Genomic DNA, 10706 nt, shown 5'->3' with positions numbered 1-10706 from the left:
AACACCTCAACTCTGGACTGTCACAATGTTGCTGAGGTCACATTGTACTTGGACAGCAAAACCCACCGGTAAATAACATCTGGTCCTTTCACAGACACATTCTTGAAAGAAAGAAAGAAAGAAAGAAAGAAAGAAAGAAAAAGAAAAATGTATGCTGCAAGAAATAGATCCTGACCAGATGGGGGCGCTAACGGCCACATTCATTTGCAACAAATGAGCTCTGAAAGTAAATGGAATGAGACCTCTGTCGAGCGACTGTAGCCTCATTTGTCACCCCTTTTCAACCCTGAACCACATCATCGCTCCTTTTAAATTCATTTGATTTGATCGCCTGCAGCAAGCAAAAGGAAAAAAATCAGCTGCTTTGACTCCTTTTTTTCCCTGTCACTTGATTTGCTGTCGTAATCATTTTAAAGCTTGTCATGCCGCTAATCATACAGTTTCTAATCATGCAGTCGGCGCCGACTGCTGGGGAAACACAATTTTCACAGGCTGGATTTTTTTTTTTTTTTCTTTCCTCCGCTGTTTGCCTCCGTTGCTCTGATGTCGCCGCTGTTTCCTGCATCCCAGTGGCTATTTCTCATTGGCCGTTCGTGCCAAGTATTTTGGCGGGAATGGGTTAGCGAGACTCGTCCAGAATTGGCTCAGCAAAATTGCTCTGGATTAAGTGAGTTTCTGCGATTGAAGATTAATCAGATTAGAAGACGTTATTGTCATTGTTAAAGTCTGACTGACTGTCACATCCCGAAGGATACGAAATTTGTCCTCCACATAAGTCACATATCATGGTGGTGGACAGCAGCAGTGCATCTCCCAGGAATCATTGGCTGATCTAACCCCCCCCCACCCCCCCCCCCCAATTCCAACCCCAAATACTGAGAGCCAAGCAGATAGGCAATGGGAACCATTTTTACAATCTTACAGTATCGGTTTGTCATTGTACATTGCACCACGAAATTTCGTTCAGTACTCCTCAACCAAGACCGTATCTAGACAAATAAATACATCAGCCAGCTATTTGAACAACGGAACAGTGACCGTAGAATAAAAATAGCGTATATAAAATGTATAAAAGTGGGCGGAGTCTGTCCCCCTCATCGCACGCTAAGAGATTTCTGCACTAACTTGGCCGCACAGTCGGCACAATGACTAGTGACGTTAGTGACTTCCTGTCGTGTGTGTTTTAAAAAAAAGAAATTTCTTTGGCCCGATGTTGTTTCGCCGTTGTCAGTCAGTGTTTCAGGTTTTTTTCTTTTGGCTTTATCAAAGCAGAATCCAGAGGGAGGGAATGAAAGAAAGCAGAGAGGAGGGTGTTTTCATTGAACAGAACACAGAGAGAAGAGGAGACCCAAAGAAAACAGGGGGGAGGAGAGTCTCACACTGTTTTATTTTATTTATTTTTTGCATTGAGCTTTTAGTGCTTTTAGTCTGCATGGCCCAGATTTCTCCAAAAGTGCTCATATGATGGCAGCACAGCATTCTGAAGATTACCTCTCACATCTCCCCCCTTTTTTCGACGTGTTTTTAAGGTGCTTTCAGCCTTGGTTTGTGCGGTTTTTCTGTTTGTAAATACAAAGTTAGCCGGGGTTCAAAGCATTTGACTGAAGGACAGTGACACAGATGCCAACAAATATTGAAATACCAAAGGACGGATCACAAATGAGATCACAAGAAATGCAGATAGGAGGAGAAATCTGATAAAGTCTGACAATCCATTTAACAACAACCACATTTTTATTTATTTTTTTATTTTTTTAACTCAGGGCCTTTGCCAAAGTTTTTTGCAAAACCTTAAAATATAAACTGTGCGGTGAATGACAATCCTTGATGCTATGGCCAGACTGCACCTGCCATAGCAGGTAACGGGTCAGAAGAGAAGAGAGGGTTGATGCTCTGCAGAGCAGCTACAGAGCAATCACTGCTGTGCCAATGAATCCGTCTGGGCTCGTTAGAACCGATTCCTAGCATCCCGAGGAGTCGCTGCACAAACAAAGTCTGGAAAAAGAGAGAAGAGTTGCTACAGAGAGATGCTCTTCTTTCTGTTGAGCCCCTGTTGGTCTGTTTTGACTGGTTTATCAGGATGATGAAAAATTCTCACTACATTGTTACTCGACCAAATCCACTGACTAATGTGAGCGTCTGCTGATAGAGCCACTGAATGGCCAACAAATATCTAAATTCTCTAAATTATATTTTACATTTTGTTCATTCTTTCATTTCAAACAACAAAAGAAAGAGAGTTTAGCTCGTGAGTCTGTCTAACCCTTTCACACATAAATCACTATTTCTTTCTTTCTTCCATTGTGCAAGAAGTGACATATTTCAAACTACTTTCAACTCAGCTCAACCTTTGTTTGCATGTTTGAGACCATGGTGACGACTCCCTCTCTAGATTATGAAAGGGGTTTTTTTTTTCTTTAGTCCTTCCTGCCACTGGGAGTTGATGTAGTTTTCTCTGTGTCTCGGTTTAATAATCTCAGTTACAAAAAAAAAAAAAAAAAAACTCAGTGGAAAAAGACTTATTTTTGTTCTTTTTCTCGCTGACCTTTTTCTATCCAGGCAGCTCTGCTAGTGTTGACTTTTGGGCGCTGAACCCTCGAAGGGCGGCCGTGGCGGCAGTGGCAGCAGCGGCGGCTTTGCTGCTTCAGCTTTTGCATTTCTTTGTGACTTTGGCCGCAGTGTAAAGTGACTCCGATGTTGGTCTGCAGGGATCAGGACAAGGACACTTAACAATGGTGCATGAACCGCAGGGAAGGAACAAAATTTAAAAAAAATAAATGAATAATCCAACCTTGTTGCCTGTTGGTAGTAGGAGGAAGGAACAATGAGCTTCAGCTTTGGATTTGGTCTCAAGTGTTTGTTTTTTTTTATTTTGGTCATGAAAAGAAGTTGCACTGTCATCTTCCTTCCGGTGGATTTGACTGTCAACTCGAGTGTCTCTGTGTCCCAATTCATCTGCTTCTCCAGCTCCAGTGTTTATTGTATGTATGTATTGTATGTAATTTTGTCAAAAATATATATTTTGTTTGTATATTCATCCCTTCTTTGTGCCATGGGGATGTTTTGTGTAGCACCCAGTGGCACTGGTGTTCAATCCAAATACAGCTACTATCAGGACGAAGGCAAAGTCAGTATTGCCTTATTACCAATATTTTTCATTAGCTTGTTTAGTATTTTTATGAGGGGGGGGGGGGGGGGGGGTTGAAGGCCACTGGTAAAAGTTTTCCCCTGATATCGGAGTGTTTTGCAGCTGGGGATGCCCAGCACACTAAGCAGCCAATAGCGTGGGCTGAGCTGAGCGCAGTGTGGGCGGGCTCACTGGGTTCCGGCTCTCCTGTGTGTTTTCCACATGGCTGGACGGAGCATCTGTGCTTCTGGCTCGGCAGCACATGGGAGGTCAAGCACGGCACTGCGCACTGCGTTGAGAACACGGCAGCTGAGATCTCGGTATTCGCACACGTGTAGACTTGCAGTCTTTTTTCTTTTTTTTTCCTCTTTGGATGCAACCCAAAAGTGTTGGTTTCAGACCATATGCAGAGCAGCTCAGCGAGATGGACGCGGCAGATTTCAGGACTAAAATGATCTCTCGTCATTGGATATAATTCTTTTAGAAAATTCTGCTCTAGTTTTTCCAGATTGCAAGCTCCATGTAATTCAATTTATTTTGAAATTACATGAGCGGGGGAAAAGAATCTGTCAAGCAGCGCATCCCCCCCCCTTTCTTTTATTATGCTGTTGTACTACACAAATGTCAAAGTGTAATTATTTAGTCAGTCCTTGAATGGATCAAAAAATTTGAACAGAATAAAACGTAAAAAAAAAAAAACATATTATGTGGTTGTTTTCTCCAGAAAAGTTTCCTGCATCTCTAATTTTCCTGCAATCACCAATACCGCAGCATGGTATTGCACAACTATTGGGATAATTACAGCCAATCACAAAAAATTAAATGACCTCGAGTTTAAAATGGGCCCTGCGATGAACTGGCGACTTGTCCAGGGTGTCACCCTGCCTTCGCCCGAAGACAGCTGGGATAGGCTCCAGCAGACCCCCGTGACCCTGAATAGGAATAAGCAGGTATAGAAGATGAATGAATGAATGAATGAGTTTAAAATGGACACGTCTGTGTCTCTCAGCTACTTCATTCATGTCAACATTTCAAATTTCCAATAATGTCTTTCTGCGAAATTTTAGAGGAGCTCCATTTTGATGCAACATCAAATTTGCCATAGTTTTGTAACAACAATCTGGGTCTCCGACTAGCCAGGAATCTCTCAAGAAGTAAGAAGAGAAGGCGGCTCTCATTGCACTGTCCTTAAAATCATTCTATTGTGATGTCATGGAGGGCAGATAAGTGACTGGAGTCCAGGATGGAAAAAAAGGTGTGAGAATGAATGGATGGGAAGCACGTGGCCTTGGTCCTGCTGAGCAAATCAGACTTCCTGGCCAACATCCTCTCCACGTCATCCAGTCATCTGGCCTCCGGGCGGAACTCACACATCTCCAGATCACTTTTGGATCATCAGCCTTCCATTATTCCCAAACAGGAGGTTTCCCTGCACTGCTCGAGGCCTCTCCCAATGCTTATACAATGTAGTCTGATTGCCGAGGACACACGTTAAGCTCCTATTCATGTCGGTACAAAAAAAATCCTGTATGTTTTGATTGTGTCGACAACGCTCATTCCTAATTTGATGCTATTGAAGGCGCTGGTGCGTTGCAGATAAAAGGATGTCTTGCTCCGATTCTCTGCCAGAGAATCTGGAGGCAGCAAAGCGAGCAGTGATTTAGCAGGGCAGGGATGACAGGAAGTGATTTGTAGCAAATAGACCAAGATGGTGTGTGTGTGTGTGTGTGTGTGTGTGTGTGTGTGTGTGTGTGTGTGTGTGTGTGTGTGGGTGTGTGTATATGTGCGTAGTGGCCTGATTGGCAATTAAGAGCAGTGCAAGGTGGCAGTGATGAGGAGGAAGGGTGAGACAGGGTGAGGCTACAGAGCAGCAGGTGAGAGGCAGCCCTGACCCTGTAATCATAGAAAAAAAAAATGTTAATGTAACAGGAAACGTCTCTCTATTGTCACCCTGCGATTATATTTATTTTTTTGTTTTATCACAATATACAAATTCTTCATTCTCATTCATCATTTTTGGGTGTTTATACCGGCGTTGTTTCAGCAGCCTGCAGACTGATTTCTGACCTCCGGATGCCAAACATGGCCAGAATGTCCCTGCACCAATGATTCCCCTCATTAATTACTCAGCAGACGTCAGATAATGAGTCAGGCTGAAACAGAAGTGGCAGTCGTTTTGTTTGGGGACCAACGGAAGATTAAATCCAATTACAGCTGAGGAGGTTTTTTTTAAAAAAAAGGAAAAAAGCTATTAAATGAAGAATTAGGATGAGGCGATAACTGTCTTTTGTTGTTATTTTTTCCTGTTAGTTACATTCAGTGGGCAAACTTTTCATTCATTTGTTCATTCATTCATTCAGTCAATCATTAAGTTCATTCACACACATCACATCTTTGATGATGATGATGATGATGAAATAAATAGTAACTTGAGGAGGCCAAACTCTCAGCAGCCTCTGATGTTGCAGAGTCACATCTTATACCTGTCAATGCACCAAGCAAAACTAAACTAAAGTAAAGTCAAAAGTTTTTGGACTAACTTTCTGTTCCTCACACAAAGGCGCCATCGACTACATCTCCAATTCATTCCTTCGCATTCCTTTTGTATTTCGTGTATCACAAGAAACACTTAGATGTTTTTGTCAGATGTAAGCTGGAGTTTATTGATTCTCCACAAAAGATGTCAGATCCTCTTTTGTAATTCAGAAAGCGCCGGGGAAGATAAAAGACGCCATTGAATCCGAAAGTGATGGTACCTGACGGTGCAACAGATTATGGCTGGGAGCGCTTCCTCAACAGGTGGACTGACGGCGGGGAATTCCACAGATCAAGAACAAAACCGGCTCTGCGACACTGACCGAGACACGGAGGTGTTTGGCCTGTCAGGTTAGGTGCGTCAAAGTGACTTGAGATCGGTTGGACCAGGACGCTCCTCCTCATCCTCGTTCCGTCCCAGAAGAAGAAGAAGAAGAAGAAGAAGAAGAAGAAGAAGAAGAAGAAGAAGAAGAAGAAGAAGAAGAAGACGGAAGGTGACAGTTTAAAAAGAAAAGAAAAGAAAAGAGAATTTTGATATGTACAAAATAGTGTTTGTGCAATTTGGGGAAATTGCAACCCAGGCACCGTGTGGTCAGTGTCTTGCCGGAGTGAAAATGGTCACAGCGCCGCAGCAGCAGGTTCCAGACAGTTGATGCCGTCGACTGTCTGGAACTTGCCGACTTCATTCAGAGTCAAGCCTTTACAACACCAACCCTGATGAGCAGCTCTCTCTCTCTCTCTCTGTCTCACTCACTCTCTCTCTCTAGCTAAGTTTTTTTGCTTCCCCGTGGCCATGCAGACGGGATGCAAATTGTCCCACTGTAGTGTGTCTGCACCAAGTGTGATGGGCCTATATCTGTCTGTGTGTGTGTGTGTGTGTGTGTGTGTGTGGTCGCCCAGTGTCTGCTCTAAGTCCCATGTGCTGCACAAACCTTTCAAGCGGTGACAACTGCATTTCACAGGCAAGGAAACTCGATTGAGGATTACACATTTCACAAAAAAAAAACGTTTCAAAAGTTGCATGTAAATGTCCCCAAATACCATCACTGTTCCCAAAAACTCAGAAAAAAAAAAAAAGACAGAAGACTTCGATCTTCCACTGTTCAGGGCGCCGGAAGTGGCGGTGGTGGAGAAGCCTTGTTTTAATTTTAGTTTGATTTTTAAAGCCATACCTTCTGCCTGAGGACTGCAGCTCAGATTCTGAGCGCAGGCTGTGATTTATAGTCACTCGAGGTTTCAAAGCCCGTCTAGCCAACTGCTTCCTCATTTCGAAATAGCAAGTTTCCTGAGGAGAAGATGGAGGATAGGGTGAATAACGAATGGCAATTATTTCCTCCCCTACCCCTCTTACCCGCCTCCCCCCTGCTAGCCTTTTGAGTCGCTGTGATGTGTCAACCAGGCATGTGGTGGGTGTCGGGGTGCTGGAATCCGTCCCAGCAGTCTGAGCTATTAAGTGTGAAATATTTGGAGATTTTGAGAAGAAACAGCGACATCAAGTGGTAACGTTTTGCATTGCAACGCTCTTTTGCTCACCCTCCTTCTCCCGAATATTCCAGTAAACTACGGTGGCCTACATCTATACATATATATATATATATATATACATACATAAATATGTATATACATGTATACAGTATGTGCGTGTGTACATATATATGTATACATGTATATATACATGCAAATGGGGGGGGGGGAACATGCATGTTTGCACTTTTATCAATGTTTTTTATGGGCAGTATATTAAGCTTTAACCAATACATTTTAATACATTTTTCACACTGGACCTTTAAGGCCCTGGACGCCGTGGCCTGACTGGCACGTTGGTGCCACCAATTTCTTCTTCCAGCTCTCCGACTGTTCTCTCTGAATTCAGCGGCTGTTCCTGCAACACCACTGCTTTCACAGTCTTGCTATGGTTTCCAGGTGTTGTTTGCGATGGTGAAGTGCAGGAGATGATGATTGAGGACGTCTCCAGCAAGCCTTTAGTAATGTGCGGGCGGGGCTGCACCCCAGACAAGAGACAAACAACCACCCGCTCTCACACCTGGAGACCATTTAGAGTTGCTTATGTGTACATCTTCGATGCAGAGGGGAGGGGAGGAGCAGGAGGATGTACTTTGCACCACAGTGTGATGGATGGGGATTTAATGAAGGACTATGCAACATTTCTGCTGCAATCAAATATCTCTGGAGATGTCGTGGTGGTCAAATATTGTGTTCCGGGGAGAATGAGGCTCTTTGCTGAACTTCAGTAGCATCTCCAGGCAGCAAACAGCCTCACCAAGTTGTTTGAGGTCACAATACACTCACCGTCCTCATACATGTTTTCAAATATTGTCGTGGCCGATGATTCTCTCATCACCCACCGGCAGAGTCGAGGCCGTCTCCCTTCCGTTGCCCACCAGGGGTGGTCCATCGCATCCATGAGGCTGAACAAACCATTAACATTTTTTTCTGTTCGTTCTACTCCGACTGTTGGGGTACCTTTTTTTTTTCATTGTTTGCCGTTTGCTAGTGGCGTAATCCAAATGTCACACTGGCTGTCTGCTTTACTCATTCACAGTCGGGGCCGAGACGCTCTTTGGTGCCCGCAAGCTGGTTGTGTGAAAAATATCGCAATTTTGGGTCCAAAAGTATGGCACGACAGCCGCGTGGCCGGCTGGACTCTGATTGGAGCAGACGGCAGGGTCGGCAGCAGCTGATAGTGACTCGTCTGCTTCTTACACCTGCTGGGTTTATTTTTTCCTTGTCTTTTCTTTTTTTTTGGCAGGTTCATCAACGCTGCAAAGTCCAACCTCATTTCACAGCGTGGCAGTGTGATGACTGTGAGCTGTGGGGATAATTCGTCTTCCGCTTTTGTTCTTCGAAGCTTCTACATTCCATCCTAAACATCATTTATATGGTAATAGAAGTGCCGCCGTGTTTATGAGTCCCACCTGGCCGAGGTGCGGCCGGGAGTCATTGTTCACTTTGGTGGCCTCGCGCGCTTGGGGGGGGGCATGGCGGGCGCCAGTCTCGCGCTGTTGGCTGCACTTGCTCAGTCACACGTCCCTCATCCCCTCCGACGTCCACACTGAGGCACGTTTTTTTTTATCCACCTGCGTTGAAAAGGAAATGCAGACGCACCCGGGAGTGATTGTCCGTCTTGAATTGTGAATGGTTCTCCAGCTGCAGGCTGCAGTGAGTGTGAAAGAAAGTGGCTGCGTTTTTCTGCCTTTTCTGCTGTTTGTGTCACACACACACACACACACACACACACACACACACACACACACACACACAGATATAGGCCCCTCACACTTGGTGCAGACACACTACAGTGGGAGAAAACACTGTTACAATTTGCATCCCGTCTGCATGGCCACGGGGAAGCAAAAAAACTTAGCTAGAGAGAGAGAGAGAGAGAGAGAGAGAGAGAGAGAGAGAGAGAGAGAGAGAGAGTCATTTGGAAGATTTGTCTGCGCCACATTGTTACCGAACATCCAAGGAGCGGTAGCCAACCAGCGAGTGTGTCAGGGATTATCCTACCAGGGATTAAATCACATTCAGTGTTTAAGCAAACGTGCACGATCGTGCCAGAGAAAGGGAGGGTTTTGAAAGGATTAGTGTGACGCTGAGACGTTACCTGAAGATGTCCTTCCGCTCTTGTGCCGTGTTTTTGACACACACACGTGCAGTCGCTTCAGTTTCTCATCCGTCCGTCCTACTTTGCCTCCTGCTTCCACCTCGCCATCTGCCAACCTTCCACCTTCCCCGACGATCCGACACATCTGCATCTGGGTCGCGTACCTCCTCGCAATCTTGAGCCCCGATCAAGTTATAAATACACAAGACTCTCTCGCTCTCTCTCTCTCTCTCTCTCTCTCTCTCTCTCTCTCTCTCTCTCTCTCTCTCTCTATCTATCTATCTATCTATCTATCTTCTCTCTCTCTTTATTTTTTTCCCCATCTCCTCGTGCCCCTCTACATCTGTCAACCGAAAAACAAAGGTACAAAAACATGTATTCTCTGTCATCCGCAGGGAGTTCACCGGCCTGAGGGGATGCACACTGACAACTCTGCATACATCTGAATATTTTTCTTTAAAGTCAACAGTATCTTGGAATTTGCCAGAGAGGGAACAAAGTCAAACACCTGAATTCACGTGTCTTATTCCTACAGGGTTTTTTTTTTTTTATTGTTTTGTTTCAATTTTTTTTATGCTGTTTATGTAAATCTCCACTTACTGTGTGTGACAGCTGTCTGGAGAAAATCTCTCCATTCCGTCTCTATCTGATATCTGCATTTTCCTCCACACACTTGCTTCTCACCAGGTGTATTTGCTGCAGAGCCCGGAGACGGTTGTTAGTGCTGAATATTCCGAACCACGTCTCTGGTCTGGGGCAAAGTAAGGACTGAGCACCAGTTTTATGGGGTGTAGATGTTTGATGTTGTTGGTCTCTTCAGGCCGTCTCAAGCCAAATATGAACAGCTTGGAACATCTCGCATGTACGGGTCGGTTGTTTACACTCATGCACTCTTCCGATCAGTTTTCCTGTTACTCCTTAGGGTCATCCTTCTGACCCACCTCAAACCAAGAGAGGCCCTATGAACACAGAGGTTAACCTCATGGTCGCCATCACTTCACATGATGGAGAAATGAAACATATGACCGATCAGGCGCTGCACTGCATATCGATTCAGCTTTTCCAGATCCATTTGATTTTACAAAATCCCAATTTGATTGGAATCCAGACTCAATTCATTTCAATTCAATATCAATTCAGTCCTGGATATTTCTGTCAAAAAAACAATTTTTACTTGATATAACAAAAAGACATGATGGTGCACTGCAAATTGAACAAGGTACACTTTGACCTGGTGCATTATTCATTTATTTGTAAGAAAAAAAAAGGTTAGGATTTAAAATTTAACTCAAAATGAACTTTTATTCACACATGATCTGACTAACACAAAAAAATGACAGAATTTAAAATGAATTCCAAAGGCAGACGTGAATGTAATGATAATGAAATGCTGAATAAGCGAGGCTTGCTTAATGTTGT

This window comes from Nelusetta ayraudi, unplaced genomic scaffold (assembly GCF_046127955.1).
Source record: "Nelusetta ayraudi isolate G7.1 ecotype Tasmania unplaced genomic scaffold, CSIRO-AGI_Nayr_v1 ptg000092l, whole genome shotgun sequence".
Taxonomy (NCBI): Eukaryota; Metazoa; Chordata; class Actinopteri; order Tetraodontiformes; family Monacanthidae; genus Nelusetta; species Nelusetta ayraudi.
The sequence above is the reverse complement of the archived record's forward strand: the minus strand, read 5'-3'. Positions refer to the sequence as shown.